This window comes from Prionailurus viverrinus, chromosome C2, assembly GCF_022837055.1.
Source record: "Prionailurus viverrinus isolate Anna chromosome C2, UM_Priviv_1.0, whole genome shotgun sequence".
Lineage (NCBI taxonomy): Eukaryota > Metazoa > Chordata > Mammalia > Carnivora > Felidae > Prionailurus > Prionailurus viverrinus.
In genome coordinates this window covers 44980011-44998273 of record NC_062569.1, presented here as the reverse complement: position 1 = coordinate 44998273, position 18263 = coordinate 44980011, and the positions used below count along the sequence as shown (strand labels likewise).

At 40.4% G+C, this 18263-nt stretch overlaps 1 pseudogene; it reads left to right on the top strand.

Annotated features, from left to right (window-relative positions):
- The first annotated feature begins 303 nt into the window (after positions 1-303).
- LOC125174438 (protein SET-like) lies at positions 304-16683 on the top strand (annotated as a pseudogene).
- Positions 16684-18263: the final 1580 nt, after the last annotated feature.

The following is an 18263-nucleotide window of genomic DNA, read 5'->3' as shown; positions in this document are numbered from 1 at the left end:
ATTTGAGGATTGTGGTTTCAGAAAATTCTGGCCTCTGCCTCCCTCATCCCCCAACTCCAAACAACAACAACAACCACAACAACAACGACAAAAACCCAAACTCATCTCAAATTCTTTTGGCATGGCAAGACTGTCACAATGTTTGATTGCAGCACCGATGTCCTTCCAACACCCTTTAAAGGACAGGGCTGACAAATTTCCAACAGCACCGGGGCGTCCCTCAAACTATATAATCTGGACCCGGTTGGATAAAAAGTGATGCTATCGAAGAAGACTGATCAGGGATTATGATAAGCAGAGGACATGGTGAATGTTGGAAGTAGCAAGCTTATTGCTGATCTTTACACTGTAGGCAAAAGAAGTGACAGGCCAAAAACAGCACACCCAGAATATACTCATTACAGGAGGGAGCAACACATTCGTAAACTCAAAGTGTGGTTGCACATCAGAGGTAAGCCTCAAAGCTTGTCTCAAATCAAGGACTGGTGTCGATCCCCAGCCAACTTAAAGGATGAATGGGGCCATGAGACTATTTTAGGATAAAAATAATAACTACTACTTTTTGAGCCCTATGTTTCAGGGATTTTAAATACATTAGCTAATGTAGGCCTAATGGCAGCCTTGTGAGATAGATACCATTGTTCCCAATTTCTATACAACCGAGCATTGTGAGGCCTGGGGCAGTTAGGAAAGTTCTGCCTGACCCCAAAGCCACTGTTCTCAGATTCACAGTATTAATATGCCTCTCTGGGGCTCAAAGGAGACACAAAGCTGAGGACATGAACCAAATGTGGTTTGTTTGTTTGTTTCTTTCTTTCCTGAAGAATTCCAGTTTTCCTTGAGCTTGGATTAAAGCTTTATCTTAAAGAAGTAATCATAGTGGCTCTTTCCAGATAAGACGCAACGTCTAATCTTGAGAAAAGCAGTGAGCATTTCCACTTCTGCTGAATGCATCAAAACCAAACCAATAAAGTCTAGCCTTTGTGACAGTTCTTTGTCTCTTCCGAGGCTAAAAATGTCTGGACACACTGAGTCAGTTGGAGTGTCAGCACTCTCTTGACCTGGCACACAACTGAACATGAGTCACTAAAAGGATTCGAAACTCAGGGTCAGGAAAACACTGCCATTAAGTCAGTATAGCCAAAAATATTCGGGCGTCAACCTTGTGCTCCTGGATGTAGCTTGTTCATTCATCTATTTGTTTATTCAGCCAGTAAATATCTATCCTAACACACTCACATATAAAACACAGAGTAAAAAGTCTAATGAATACAAAATAATATAGTGAAAAGCAAGTTCACACCACAGTCCTCCAGATTTTCTGCTTAAGGACAACTCCTGACACCAGTTTCCTGGGGATCCTTCTAGAGATATTCAAAGCATAAATGTAACTTTCTCTTGCTTTTCTTTCTTTCTTTCTTTCTTTTTTAATTTTTTTTAAAGGTTTATTCATTTTTGAGAGACAGAGAGACAGAGCGTGAGCACGGGAGGGGCAGAGAGAGGGGGAGACACAGAATCTGAAGCAGGCTCCAGACTCTAAGCTGTATGCACAGAGCCCAACGTGGGGCTCGAGTTCACGAACCGTAAGATCCTGACCTGAGCCGAAGTCGGACACTTAATTGACTGAGCCACCCAGGTGCCCCTCCCTTGCTTTTCCTAACTGTTATTGAATCCTTGGGATAGCCTGAGCACTGGTTTATATAAAGTGATGGCCAAGACTCGGCCCTGCCCCCCGAGGAAGAGGTGGATACATAAACCAATTGCCACCATATGATTGAGAAGTGCTCTGATGTTTATGGGAATGGTAGTGATCTGAGTAGACTAGGGCTGAAATGCTAACGGATCCGATCAGCTGTTGCAATAAATTGTTGTCACCAGTGCTTGCAAATTATTTTTTTTAAAGGCTATGGCTTATTCCTGTGATAATCATTTATTCAAACTAATATTAATATCAAATTAATATTCTGACTTTCTTTTGTGAGTGATACGGAAAGATGTGGAGGTCAAGCTGGTTCCCTGAGAACTGTGTGTGACCCTGGGCATGCCCATGGTATGTCCTCCCACAAATGTGATCTGATCCACATGTTGGGAGGTTGAAAATTTCAGACATCCAGTGGTTAATGGGGGCCATAATAGCCTCATTTTCTGGGATACCACCAGAAAGCTTTCCCCAAATATTATATGCTTCGCATTCAGTTGGGATATCAGTCTCTTGGTTGCCTGGTTTCAAAACATTCATACTTGTAATAGGATGGAAGTCAGGAAGTGGCAAAGCCGCCCATCTGGATTGAATACAGTTCGGGACAGTAGTCTGTGCACCGTGAGGCAGATAACGTTTTGCAGATTTAAGAGACAGTCGAATCTGATGCATGTGGATGCAAGCTACTGGTGGAAAGCCAGGAGCAGACCCTTTGAATGGACCTGGATTTATGGGAACTACTCAGGAGCTTGTAGGCTTTGAGGAGGGACATAGAATGGTTATTTTGTTCACAAAGAGTTGACTTCAGTTAGCCTGGATTCTCACCCCATATTGAGTTTTATTTCCAGTATGAATGTAAACCAGCTCCAGACACAGATTCTCGGCTCAGATGCTCAGACTCTGCTCGATGACGGATAGAGAGTTAAAGAGAGAAAATAAAAAAGGGCATAAATAAGTTTCACATGATTTCCAATCCAAACTAAGAGTTGGCTCTGTTTCACTCAATCAGCCAGGGGCAGAGAGCATTTTGCAAACTTCAGTGGCTCTTTCAGAAAGCCTGGTCTATATCCTGTTTTCAAAAGGAAACCCAGAACCTGTCAGATGTGCCCTGTTTCTGTTTCTGTGGCAGCTCACCTCGTAGCTGTTCTAAGATAGAAAGTGGCCCAAGTACATTCGTTCTCCTCTAGTTCTTCCAAATGTGCCCACTTGAGGGACGACACATTTTGCTGGTTGTTTTAACACATGAGGCAGAAATGCATCTAGGAATGAAGCACAGCTGAATTGTCAAAGGTAGGTCCATAAAATACAATCCTTCCCAAGGATTTCCTTCCTGGGGAGCCCAGGTGGCCCCAGCTTGACAGCAGGGTCTCTGTGCTAACTTAGGTTTTCATATCATGTCAGAAAGATAGAAATATAATTCTCTTCCCTTGCTAGAAAACTCAAATTTGTATAGTTTTTTTTTTTTAATTCTTTTAACGTTTATTTATTTTTGAGACAGAGAGAGATAGAGCATGAATGGGGGAGGGGCAGAGAGAGAGGGAGACACAGAATCGGAAGCAGGCTCCAGGCTCTGAGCCATCAGCCCAGAGCCTGACGCGGGGCTCGAACTCACGGACCGCGAGATCGTGACCTGAGCTGAAGTCCGACTCATAACCGACTGAGCCACCCAGGCGCCCCTCAAATTTGTATAGTTAAAGAACAAATATTAAAGTCTCTTTTTAATACGTGCTATGATACAGGGTATGGAGTATGAGAGGGTTCCCCCCCCCCACACACCTCTATTCCTTCCTTCTTCCTTCCTTCCTTCCACATGAGGCCGAAGTAGACCTGAGTGAAATCTTGCTTTTTGCTCAGTTTCTTTTCCCTAGCTGAGTTAAAGCACAAAAAGAGTGTATTTTCCAAGTACCTTATGGGATCCTGACAATTTATTTCTTCCCTTTGCTTTGAAAATGACCCCTAAAGAGATAAAATTGTTTGCATTAGTTCTTAGAGAAAAGCAGCCAAGGTTTTATTAAAAACACTGCCCTTTGTATTCTTGCATATTTTCTTTCCCTGTCTAATATGGGAAGATATCAAATGTAAAAGAAACACAAACATAAGACACTGCTCCTTTCATCTTCACTCAGTTTCCAAAATCCTCCAACACATTACCTTATTCTTCTTATTAAACTTTAAAAAGGAGCAAGTGGAATGCTGCATTTAAATTTTGAGGACTGAGGACTTGGGATAGGCAATCTGCATTGTGTCATTTGTTAGATTCTCCTAAGATCTTCTCACTCTGTATTGGGACTGGCAAAACATTTTTATACCTCGGGGAACACATTCATATCAACTGGTTTCTTATGGAACTCAATTCTGGAAATTCGTCTTCTTTGATGTGACTGGATTCTTTAATTTTTAAGAAACAGAGATGAAAAGTGTCACTGATCCCTGGTAGAGTAAATAAACCTTAAAACAAGTTCAAGGTTTCCCTTAAACATATATAATGTATTATTGATAATGCTTGGAACAGCAAAACTCTAAAGTACATATAAGAAATAATTCAAAGATGAAATATAATGATGAAAAATAATATAATGAAAAATATATGATGACCTCTGTTTTCCTTTTTTTTTTTTAATTCCCAGCCTAATTTTGTTCACTAAAACCTGTCTCTGTCAAAGCCATCTTAACAAAAAATTTTTTTAATGTTTATTTACTTTTGAAGGAGAGAGAGAGAGAGAGTGTGTGAGCAGGGGAGGCACAGAGACAGTGGAAGACACAGAATCCGAAGCAGGCTTCAGGCTCTGAGCCATCAGCACAGATCCCAATGCGGGACCCGGACCCACGAGCTGTGAGATCATGACCCCAGTTGAAGTCAGACACTTAGCTGATTGAGCCACCCAGGCGCCCCCAAAGCCATCTTTAAAAGCCATAGTTATGAAGCAGCAGACTCCGTAGCATAATGGGAACAAAATCTTGTGATAAAATTCTTAATTTTTTTCACTTAACCTGTTATGTTTTTTAAAAAAGACTAAAAGGAAACATACCAAAAGACTATCCTAGAATTATTCCTTATATTCTTCTTCTTTCTTTTTTTCTCCTTTTTGTAATTTGGGACAATTACTTTTCGAACAACAATTACAAAAAGACCAGCCATAGTCCTTATATTTTTCATGGGTCTGATTTATCCTGGACCACCCTGTACTTGGAGATGCAGGCCTCTGACTTAAAAAAAAAAAAAATGTACTTTAAACTTTGAATAGCTTATCAGAAACCATAATGGTGCCTCATAAAATCTCAGCCCTCAAAGAAAAAATATTTGAGGGGTACAGTGCGTGCAGGGATAAACAGTTTGAAACCAAGTGAATAATGAGGTTACTGAGTCAGTGATGAGCACACCTGAGTTTTGATAAGCATGACCCAATAGCATGTGGTGAAATCCTCCATCCACGGAGAGTGTCTCATCTGTACTGAACTCACCAGAAGGAGCCTTTAGTTCCTATAAAGCAAGGTACAATAAATCAGGGGAAAGCTGCAGATCCTGTCAGACCTGCCTGCATTCCTTTCCCCTCAGTGATTCCTTAGTTCAAGAGGGTTCATCCTTCGGGAATATTTCAACACCCTTTTGGAAGCTATGCCAAAATCCAGGGTTTTGACAGCTTGATAAAGCCTTATATTATCCTGAGATAGAGAAAAACCTGACTCTGGGAAGGGCTAAATTATCAAAGGCAGTACCGAGTAGCAACAGTGAGTTTAACTGGCAGATCTTGAGGGGATGAGAGTGCCTTTGAACTTGCTGGGAATTTTAACAGCAAGAGTGCAGATTCCTAGGAGAAAAGCTGTTACTAAAAGAAGACAAAGAACTAGTAAGTAGCTTTCCAGCTGGATAAAAAGACAGGAGTTAGAATCCATCGGCTATAGAGTCCTATGTTCCATTTCCATCATTATACTGGGGGAGAGAGTAGATTCAGAGAAATTTGTGGGATGGTGTTGAAAATAGATGCCCAAAACAAGAAGTTGGGGGGGGGGTGTTCATTTCTTTTGGTATTATGGACTAGAATTTAAAATATCAGTGTGAAGAGGGAATTAACTGGACTGGGTGGAATGACAAAACAGGAGCCATTGGGGATCTGGTGATTTTATAGATGCTGAGGCTGAGTTCAGCTCTCTTCCTGGGAACTACTCTCTTTGAAGTCAGGGCAAGTTGGGAACAGAGCGGGCAAAGGGAAGAGTGGAAATTAGGATGAGAATGACTTTTGTAGTGTATCATTTCCCTCAAACATTTATTGCTTTTCCCTTCCTTCTTCATTCAGCAAATACTTCCTGACCTTCTCCTTATGCCTAGCATTCAACTGGGCACTTGGGATTTGAAGACAGGAGAATTCCTGGTCTTGAAGAGTCTGCAGTAATGGCAAATACTAACTCCTATTCTCTTTCTGGTTAGGAATAGCTCTGAGGACGAGACGCACTGTTCCATATTTCTATTATCTTACATCGCAAATTTGAAGACATTTCTCATTTCACCTAAGTTTACTCTTATTATTAAAGGCATTGGTTAAATGTATTAAAGTAGGTTAAATTTTGATGTTATTAATTATGCTTTTTCACCTTAATAAATTAACTCATTTGAAAACAAAATCCCAAGTCAGAGAGACCTTCCATTCTGGCTACTGTTTTTAACAATATGGCTTCTAAGTTGATTTCATGAACCGCTTTTTCCTTATGTTGGAATCTGGGGAGAGTATTACAGATTTGACCTGCAGGGGGGAGATGAATTAATTTTTATCAGTTAGACATCTAGCTGGTCTGAAAACAACCACTGAAGGGTATTTGTTTGTTTTTGCCTACAAAAATATTGACAGCCACGCAACCAAAATGTAAAGTTTGTAAAAGGAAAGAAAAATCCCTACTTTGTCCTACCCAATCTTCTCTGAAGACAGGAGGAAGAAACTTCTGTAACTTTCCAAGAAGTGAAACCAATTGACATTTTAAAAAGCCACATTATACTCATAACCAGTAATATAGTACGTTTTCAGAAGAGCCATTTCTGATCAGTCAGAATATAAAATAGAAGTCAAATACCTATTTCCTTTATAGGCTTAAATTATTTTGACTAACAAGCTCAATATTGCTCTAGAAAAATTTCTCTATTTTGCCACTCTTTTGTGTGGCAAATTTTAGTTTCTCAAGGATGCCACGGGGATGGAACATTGAAGGCCCCTCCTGATCCCTGCCTCCAGAAATTTATGCCCCGCTGTAGTCACTTCCTACAATCCACGGCATCACGATTGGTCCGTGCAACAAAAGACTGTGGCAGAAGTGATGGTATGTCCTTTCCTGGGCTAAATCGTAGAAGACATTCTAGCTTCTGCCTCCCCATCTTTCTCTTTGTCTCTTTGATCATTCCCTCTGGGAGGCACCAGCTGTTGGGTTGTGAGGACATTCAGGCAGCCCTGTGAATCATCATGTGGCAAGGTACTGAGGCCTCCTGCCAGCAGCCATATGAATGAGCCATCTTGGAAGCAGATCCTCCAGTGCTGCATAAGCCTTCAGATGACTGCAGCCCCTGCCAGACAGCTTGACTGCAACCTCGACAGGGACCCTGAGCCAGAACCATTCGGTTAAGTCATACCCAGATTCCTAACCCATAGGAACTGTGTGAAATAATGAATGTTTCCCGGGTTAAGCTGCTAAGTTTTGGAGTAATTTGTTATGCAGCCAGAGATAATGAATACAAGGGTCATTTCAACCCGGGGATTCGTTGCTTTTCTGATCCTCCGATCACACTCGGAATATCTACCACGTGAAATACTCTTACCAGGAGTCCTCGGAAGCTTTAAATCTCCTCAGTTCCCGGGGTTCCTGGCTCATTGGGTTAAGCTTTTGACTGGTTCAGGTCATGATCTTGGGGTTCGCGAGTTTGAGCCCTGCGTCGGGCTCTGTGCTGACAACTCAGAGCCTGGAGCCTGCTTCGGATTCTGTGTCTCCCTCTTTCTCTGTCTCTCCCCGATTCATGCTCTGTCTCTTTCTCTCTCAAAAATAGATCAACATAAAATAAAGGTTTTATCTTTTAAAATAAATGAATAAATCTCCTTAGTTCCTTGCATATCTCATGTATTAATACACATATTGTATATGCATACATGTCTAAAGTTAATACCTTTCTTTGTAAATGCTTTTTAAAGTTTATTTTTCCTAAATAAGACAATACATGCTTATTAAAGAAAATGTGGAGGGAAAGCTAATAAAAATTACCCATACTTTTGACACCCAAAGAGAACTATTATTAATATTTGCACGTACTTCCTTTCATTTTCTTTCTCGTTTAAAAAGAAGTTGTGACCATACGCTGTATACCATGCTTTCAACAAGCCAAGTTCATTTTCTTTAATAACAAAACCCAATAATGTGCCTTGCTCATTCTTGTCATTCAGCTCCCTGCTCTGAGTGACAGGTTCCCAGGGAAATCAGATGTGACTGTGCCCTAAGTGTGCAGAAGGCCCCGTGAGGGTGTCGTGGGTTTGGAGCCAGGGCCTGGCAGGGAGTGATCAGTGTCTGGGGGTGCCAGACACATGGGAAATGATTTATACCAACGACCAGTCGCCTCTGCACACATTCTTTTTATTTTCAGTACTAACATGTGTGTAAAGGGCCACTCCCTGCCCAGCAACCCGTATTTATATCCACAAACTTGTTAAGAGAATCTACACTCCTTTATTTTTCTGTTCCTCTTCAAATAGGGCTGTGTAGAAATGTGAATTTACTAAATGCTGATGAAAGCATCAGCAGCAGGGCCCTTTCCAAGGCCCTGGGAGGGGTGCTAGCAATGCGTTCACGTGGTCGTGTATTATAAAAAAAAAATTTTTTTTATTGTTTATTATTTTTGAGAGAGAGAGAGAGAGGCTGAGAGCAAGCAGCGAAGGGGCAGAGAGAGAAGGAGACACAGAATCGAAAGCAGGCTCCAGGCTCTGAGCGCTCAGGACAGAGCCCGATGTGGGGCTCGAACTCACAAACTTCGAGATCATGACCTGAGTTCTAATCGGCTGCCCAACCGACTGAGCCACCCAGGTGCCCCTCACGTGGTCATGTATTTATATAAAGTTAACAAAAGTGAGAAACTTCAGTCACAATTGTGAAGACGGCCGTCTCTTTCCTCTCTGCCCCTGCCCTGCAGAACATATACACTTGCCTTTATGCAGGGTGGGATTAAGTGTTTGGGAGCATTTTGTTTTTATAAATTTTTGTCTTCTTCTTCTTCTTCTTTTTTTTTTTTTTTTGACTAGGCATGGAAAAATCACGATTCAGGACCTAGAATGTTAGAGATACGACTTGGTCTCTAAATGGCAGGTTTTTTTTTTTTTTTCCAATTACTTGTACTGTAAAGCAGAATTTATTATTTGTTAGTCTTATTTGTGAAGTCATTGGGAATTTTTGAGCTTTGAGAGTTACAGAATTAGAGGGCTTCTAATGAGCCCAATCTGTTCTAAATGGCTGTGTGTAATTCCAAGATTGTTTCATCAGAATCTATAGGTCCTCAAGCAACCCTCCTCTTTGTTGACTCCATTCTTTGACTTTCTTCCTTTGTTGACTCCTATTCCTTGACTCTATGCATATTTTTTGAAGAAAATGGCTGCCTCTCCAGTTTTTCACTGTAACCCTTCAATTAAGAAAAAAACAAATAAATTTAACCTACTCCAGGCAATACCTTTAAACAAAAAAGGAATGCAAAATACACAGTACCAACCAGGTGGTTGATGCACTTTATAAAAGACTGTGCAACAAACAAAGAAACAAACAACACAAAGAAAAAAGGGACAAACAAAAACCCAAACTCTTAACTATAGAGAATAGATGGGTGGTTAACAGAAGGGGTGGTGTAGGAGGCTAAGTGAAATAGGTGATAGACAGTAAGAGTACCCGGGTGGCTCAGTTGGTTAAGGGTACAACTCTTGATTCCCACTCAGATCTTGATCTCACGGTTTGTGAGTTGGAGTCCCGCCTCGAGCTTTGTGCTACAGAGCCCGCTTAGAATTCTCTCTCTGCTCTTCTCTCTCTCTCAAAATAAATTAAAAAAAAAAAGAGTACCCTTATTACGATGAGCACCGAATAATGTATAGAATTGCTGGAAGAAAAAAAAAAAGAAAGAAAAAGACTGTGCTACTTGGATGTTTATTCATTTCACCTGTTGATTAGAGGGAGCCACAGAATCTGAAGCAGGCTCCAGGCTCTGAGCTGTCAGCACAGAGCCTGATGCAGGGCTTGGACTCAAGAACTGTGAGATCATGACCTGAGCCAAAGTCAGAGGCCCAACCGACTGAGCCACCGGGGCGCCCCGATTTATTCTTCTCTTAAAATAACTTTCTGAACAACATAAAAATCAATTCAATGCCTGCTGTGGCAGCCACAGAGATACATTGTTCAGATGTCCCCTTAAGAGAACCTGCTGTGGGTGCCTGGCAGAATGGCAAGCCCAGGTGCCACATCTTTGGAGCCTATAGTACTCACGTGGAGCCCCACCCTTCTGGGCCATTGACAGAACACTGCTGAGGTACCTGGGTACCAGTGCCGGTTAACCCTGCCCCATGTTCCTCTCATGGGCAACTTTTGTGCAGACCCTCCCCCATCAGCCTGTCGAGGCTTTCTCAGAACTGTGCCAGGTTCTGAGGCTCTTCCTATCCAATCTTTACTTCCCCCTCTCCCTTCACAGGCAGCGGACTTGATCATGGTCTGACCCTCTCTTTGTCTATTCCTACTCTGTCTGTCTCCCTCTGTCCTTCATAGGCTTCCCCTCAGTAAATCTCTGGCATGTCAAATCCCGTCCTAGCATCTGCTTCTCTGTGCGTCTGAAATGACACATAGGTACATTGTTAAAAATGAACTAATCCGGAAGGGCTTATACTAAGAAGCAACAGTTCCCCATCCTCCTCTTGAATAACGCCTTTCCCCAATCGCTCACACGGGGAAACACTTTTAGCAGTTTTTCTTTTTAGCTCTTTTGGTAGTTAGCATATCTGTAAAAGAATATATTTATGACAGGGGCACCTGGGTGGCTCAGTCAGTTAAGCATCTGACTCGATTTTGGCTCACAGTTCATGAGATCGAGCCCCACGTCAGGCTCGGCACTGACAGCGTGGACCCTGCTTGGGATCTCTCTCTCCCTCTCTCTCTCTCTCAAAATAACTAAATATTTAAAAAGGGTATGTTTATGAAATACTGTATATTATTTATTTTGCTATTATTTGTTATATATTTTTATGTACTTGTTATGTGTTATATGTTATATGTATAAATATATATTTGTCATGTATTATTGTTTATCTCTGTAATAAGTTTACGCAATATCTTTCTTTTCTTTTTTAACCATGGAGGTATAATTTTTTTTTTATTTTTTTTTTTTAGCATTTATTTATTTTTGAGACAGAGAGAGAGCATGAATAGGGGAGGGTCAGAGAAAGAGGGAGACACAGAATCCGAAACAGGGTCCAGGCTCTGAGCTGTCAGCACAGAGCCCAACGTGGGGCTCAAACCCACGGATTGCGAGATCATGACCTGAGCCGAAGTCGGACGCTTAACAACTGAGCCACCCAGGCGCCCCCTTTTTTTTTTAAATTTTTTTTAACATTTATTTTTTTTTGAGACAGAGAGACAGCATGAACAGGGGAGGGTCAGAGAAAGAGGGAATCGGAACACAGAACACAGAATCGGAAACAGGCTCCAAGCTCTGAGCTGTCAGCACAGAGCCCGACCATGGAGGTATAATTGACATAAAATAAACCACTTATATTCAAAGTGAACAAATTGAAAATTTTTGACATTTGTGTACACCATGAAACTATCACCACAATCAAGAGAGTGAACATATCTATCACCCCTGAAACTTGCTTCATGCCTCTTTAAAATCATCCCTCCTATCTCTCTCTACAGTCCTTGATCTGCTTTCTGTCACACGGATTAGTTTCCTCTTTCTATAATCTTATATAAACGCAATCTTACGGTAAGTACAAATGGAGGGGTGGCTTCCTTTACTCAGCATAATTAATTTGAGACTCGTCCGTGTAGTTATGTGTATCTGTCGTTTATTCTTCTTTACTGCTATGTGGCACATCCCATTGTATGAATGTAACACAATTTCTTTTTCCATTCATCTTTTGGTGGACAGTGGGGTTGTTTCCACTTTGGGGCTATTACCAGTAGAGTTGCTATGAATATTTGTGCACAAGTGTTTGCGTAGACATACATTATATTCTCTCTTTTCTCTTTCAATGATCGTTGTCCTTTATTGCCTAAAGTCCAGTACATTGGGTGCGATTTTTTCATATATTTTGTCTGATGTTTTAGTTGTTTCAGGCAGGATGGTAAATCTCGTCCGTCTTACTCCATTTGACTGGAAGCAGAAATATTTTGTACCTCTTTCATGTATCATAATCTTCCTTTAGGTGATGATATGCCATTACACGTATGGTATAAGAATCTTCACCACAGCTCTGTTTCTCCTGTCCTGGCCTTTGTGCTATGGTTGTCAGACTATTACACACCCTTCAGCGGATTGTTTTTCTTTTCCTCTTTAACAATTTTAGACAATCTCTGTTGATTTCTTTGATGATAGACATGGACTGAGTTCACTTATCTTCCATCTTCCAAACTCGGCCTTCCTCTCCTCCGCTTCAATACGATTACGTCACCATTTTTAGATCCTTTGTTAGTTGCCTTTGTAACTGTATAAAAATATAGTGACATCCTTATTTTTAATTCCATCAACTACTGACAATATTTCTTGACGCTTCACTTTGTGAGGTGAACATATGAATGTCTTTATCCTTTCCTTCATCTCTGTATTCCTTTCTACCACATTTAAATGCTTAATTCTTTTGGAAACATTTTAAAAATATTTATTTGTTTATTTAGAGAGAGCACAAGTGGAAGAGGGGGGGCAAAAGGAGAGAATCCCAAGCAGGTTCTGCACTGTCAGTGCAGAGCCCAATGTGGAGCTTGAACTCACAAACTGTGAGATCATGACCTGAGCCGAAACCAACAGTCAGACACTTCACCCACTGAGCCGCCCAGATGCCCCCCAAATGCTTAGTTTTAACTTCTACTGTCAAGAAAGGGAACATGCATCTTGTTCTACCACCAGACCTGAGTGTTCCTTTTTCCTGGTGTGTGCGTTGATTCCAAGAGCTGCAAATTGGTCAACAGGGTTTACAACCTTTTTCTATATGAAGATTGTTAACAGATCAGCCACGTACTGTACTATAGTTATATATCTTCTTTACATAGTCTTGTGTGTTTCTTGGGATTTCTAATTGTCTCTTTTGCCCCACCCCGTTTCCTGCATTGCTGCATTTTTTACAACTTGATATTCCAACTTCTTCACGATACTATCAAATCTGAATTCTTTCTCATATACATTTTCTTTCCAGACACCTACCTTTTGGAGACCTTGTTCTACCAGCTCTAAACTGGATTTTTGGGTTCTACATTTGGTGAAAAGTTGTCACCCTAGGTCTTCCTTCCATTTTCTCCTGACTGGCTTAATTGTTTCTTGAGCTCCACAAATTTTTAGTTTACTCCCCTATTTTTCTGGAACACATCCTTGAGTCATTTCCGTAGAATGGGAATATTGGAGGTAAACTTACTGAGTTCTTCCTTGACTTACAATGTCTTTATTCTACTCTCAAATTTAATTAATAATTTGAGTATTGAATAAAATAAAATAATTTTCTCTCAGAACTTTGAAGGCAGAGTTCCATTGTCTTGTAGCATTTGGTATTGCTAAAGAGAAGTTTAATGCCAATCTGATTTTTTAGAAAGGAAGACAATTTACTTTTCCTCTCTGAAAATTTTTGGATTTTAAGAGACCTTTGATATTATGATAGGGATTGCATTACATGTGTACATTGCTTTGGGTAGTAGAGCTGTTTTAACAGTATTTGTTCTTCTGATTCATGAGCATGGACTGTTTTGGTGAAAATGCAAATTGGTGCAGCCACTCTGGAAAGCAGTATGGAGGTTCCTCAAAAAGTTAAAAATAGAACTACCCTATGACCCAGCAATTACACTAGGAGGTATTTACCCAAAGGATACAAAAATACTAATTCAAAGGGATACATGCACCCCTATGTTTATAGCAACATTATCTACAATAACCAAACTATGGAAACAATCCAAGTGTCCACACACACACACACACACACATACACACACACACACTGGAATATTACTCAGCCATAAAAAAGGATGAAATCTTGCCATTTGCAATGATGCGGATGGAGCTACAGAGTATTATGCTAAATGAAATAAGTCAGAGAAAACAAATACCATATGATTTCACTCATATGTGGAATTTAAGAAACAAAACAAACCAGCATAGGGAAAGAGAGAGAGGGAGAATGGCAATCCCAAGAAGCAGACTCTTAACTATAGAGAACAAAATGATGGTTAACCAGAGGGGAGTTGGGTAGGGGGTGGTTAAATAGGTAATGGGGATTAAGGAGTGAACTTGCTGCAGTGAGCACTAATTATTGCATGTAAGTGTGGGGTCACTATTGCACACCTGAAACTAATGTTACACTATATGTTATGTTAACTAACTGGAATTTATTATTATTTTTTAAATTCTTTTTTAATGTTTATTTATTTTTGACAGAGAGAGAGACAGAGCATGAGCAGGGGAGGGGCAGAGAGAGAGGGAGACACAGAATCCGAAGCAGGCTCCAGGCTCCGAGCTGTCAGCACAGAGCCCGACGCGGGGCTCGAACTCACGGACCGCGAGATCGTGACCTGAGCTGAAGTCGGATGCTCAACCGACTGAGCCACCCAGGCGCCCCTAACTAACTGGAATTTAAATAAAACCTTTTAAAAAATCTTTGATATTCTGAAATTTCACCATTTTGTGACTGAGCGGGGTTCATTTTTCATTCACTGTGTCTGGCATTATAGCATTTTTTTTCCTTCTCTCTTCAGTCTAGAGACTCGTGTCTTTCAGCTGAGAAATTCTTTTTTATTATTTTTTTGTTTATAGTTTCCTGTCATCTTATCTGTTCTCTCTGGAGCTTCTAGTCATTGAACATTCACTGCTTGGATTTATACTTTACAATTTAGCCTTTCTTTCACATTTTCAATCTACCTGTATTTTCTACTTTCTTTGAGATTTCTTTGATTTTTATTTTTCAATCTGTTTTTAAAATTTCTGCCTAACTTACCATATTTTTAATTTCTAAGAACTCTTTTTTATTCTTGGGCCCTACCTTTTTTATTGTATTTATTTCTTGAATTACAACCTTAATTAATTTTTTTTTAATATTCTCTTGAGGATACTACTTATAGTTAAAATATTCTTTTCTAGCAAATGTTCTTAAGATGTGCAAGTTTGTATATATTTTATATGTAAAATGAGTCTGGACATGTCCACGGACATACATTTTCAACTGCAGGCATTTGTAAAATCTACCAAGAGACATTATTTTTCCTCCTGGTAGATGTAAATTTCTTCAGCATGAGCTGAGTTTTCAAAATATGGAGTCCACATGTTCAGAGTATGTGCTTCCTCACTGAACTAGCCCAGCCAGTTAGCCTTAGTGAAAGTTGTTTTTCTCCTTTCAAAAATTTGGGAGGTCTTTTCCTTTTTACTGTATATTTATATTCTACCTGTCAGTTGATGATCTGAGGCCAAGTGGTCAACATTGGAATAATGTTTGACTGGAGACAAATGGGGAGACTTAGCAACCAGGACAGAAACTTTTGCAAGAGTTTGAAAACTGATTGATATGGTCCCTCAGAGTGCTCCTAGGCATGGAGTGGGGAGTGTGTGTGTGGAGGGGGGGGGGGAGGATGGGGGAGGTCATCAACCTGCTATTTATTCCTCTCAGAATCTGCCTTTCTTCTAGACAGACTAGTTGGGTGATCTGACTACGGTAATTCAGAGATTTAAAAGTATATGCAAGTTGACAAACTGCATCAAAATGTTAGTCAGCCATGCTTATTTCTGGGCTTCAGGATGTGGGATGTTATCTTTCCTTGCTAAAAAAAATACGTATCTGGGGCACCTCGCTGGGTCAGTTAGAAGAGCATGCAACTCTTGATCTTGGGGTCATGAGTTTGAGCCCCATGTTAGGTATAGAGATTACTTAAATAGATAAAACTTAAAAAATACAATACAATACAATAAATTTGTATCTGGAGTAATCAAAGCTTCTTCCAGACGCGTGTCTGCTCTTGTTTCCTGGACTTTTGTCACAGTAGGCCCCCCGACACCAGTCTTTGCTCCCACCTCAAAGAAAAAAACCTTTTTTGAGGCGTCAACTCCTCAGCACTTTCTGAAGGGAGAAAAAGAATAGCAAGAAGCAACTGAACATATTGATGAAGTACAAAATGAAATAGACTTAACGAACAAGCCAGTGAGGAGATTTTGAAAGTAGGACAGAAATATAACAAACTCCATCAACCGTCCTTTAAGCAGAGGTCCAGTTGATGCCCCAAATCCCAAAGTTTTAGTTAAAATATTTGTCAACCACGCACAAGTGTCTGCACTGTCTGGGGAGGAGGATGAAGAGGTGCTGCATTTTTCGACAAGAGTTGAAGTGACAGAATTTGAGGGTATTAAATCAGGTTACAAAATAGATTTTTATTTTGAGGAAAACCCTTACTTTGAAAAGAAAGTTCCATCCAAAGAATTTTGCCTGAATGAGAGTGGTCATTCATCTTCAAAGTCCACTGAAATCAAATGGAAATCTGGAAAGGATGTGACCACACGTTCAAGTCAAGTGCAGAATGAAGCCAACAGGAAGAGACAGCATGAGGAACCAGAGAGTTTCTTCACCTGGTTTCCTGACCATTCTGATGCAGGTGAAGATGAGTTAGGAGAGGTCATCAAAGATGATATTTGGCCAAATCCATCACAGTACTACTGGGTTCCCAACATGGATGATGAAGAAGGGGAAGGAGAAGAAGAAGAAGATGATGATGATGATGATGACGAGGGGAAAGAAGGAGAACATGACTAATGGAACACTGATAGATTCGAACCTTTGTTTTTTTATTTTCTCCAGTCCCTGGGAGCAAGTTGCAGTCTTTTTTCCCTCCTCTTGTGCTCATTCGCCCTGTTTGTTGAAGTCTCTTTTCTTTCCCTTTATACGTGGTGCTCAACTTACTTGGTGACAGGGTGGAGCAGCAAAATACCTAGCACAGAATACAGTGGGAAAAAAAAAATCTCTACCCATTTCTGTTCCAAATTCATTTTTATCCCTCCCTGTCTTAGCAAAAACTTTATGAGCTCAATACTGCTCTGCTCTTTGGGGAAAAAAGAAAAACTCTTTGCTCCCTCAGCTCTGCTGGAAGCTGGAGAGTGCTACACTCTTGTGTAGTAGTGCATAGAATTCTAGTTTTTTCCCTCCTTTCTCTTATGCTGGCTCAGAGATTACACTGTGTCTTTGTGGAAATATGGACAGTTAGCATTTACCAACATGTATCTGTCTACTTTCTCTTGTTTAAAAAAAAAAAACAACTTTAGAAACTGAGGTTATAGAAGGTCAGCCAAGGGTGGGTTTCAGATGTTTGGATGGATTAAGTGGGCAGTTTGACAACAAGGCTTCTTCCTTGACGCATTTAATTGTGATGTTTAATGGCGATCCTTGCAGTTCAAGATGACACTTTTAAAATAAAATTCTCTCCTTATGAGGACTTGAGCCCTGCCAGTCAATGGGAGAATCAGCAGAACCTGTAGGATCTTATTTGGAATTGAGATTTTCTATCATAATTTTGTTTCTGCTTACTTTAAAGTTTTCTTTTTGTTTCACGGGCAAGGAAAGATGATGCTCAGTTTTAAATGTTAAATGTTTACAAGTTGCTTCCTTGAAATAAAACTAAATGTGCACACACACACAACATTAAAAAAATACATATCTATATTTCTAAAGTTTTTACAACGAACACGATTACTTCCATAATAAGAAAATAATTTATTTTTAAAGTATGCATAAGGCTTTCTTCTGAATCTTCATTTACCCGCTTAAAGGTAGCAGAAAAAAATCCAAATAAAACAAAATAAAATAAAGAAGCTATTTTTACCCCAGGGCTGATGGCTATACTTCAGGTGAAAAGACTGAATCTTGCAACTGACTTAGTTCAATGTACCTTAACCAAATAGGTGCTAAAGAAGAGAGAGATGGGGTGTGTATGTGTGTGGGGGGGGGGAGTGGGGGAGGGTGGGGAGTGGGGGAGGGTGGGGGGGAGGACAATGTTGGGAATATATAGACAAGGAGATGGGAGCAGAGAAAAGATGCCTCAGGTATACCCTCCTACGCTTCTCAAAGCTCACAAATGATGGAAGCATGACTTTGGGGAAATAGTCTGGATTTGCAGATTAATATAATTGAAATGGTGTATCTGAACTTTGAGGGTTGCCATGGTACATACTTATGAGCTAGGTTTCCTGACCTGGTGTAATAATTCAGAAATCAGCTACGCACGTGATTGGGTGGTCCTTGCATCACTGACTGCCATGTAAGCAGGTAATATTCAGATCACACATGCTACCCAAGCAGCCTCTGCTTTGAAGGGGGCTTTTGAGAGGACACTGACTTCT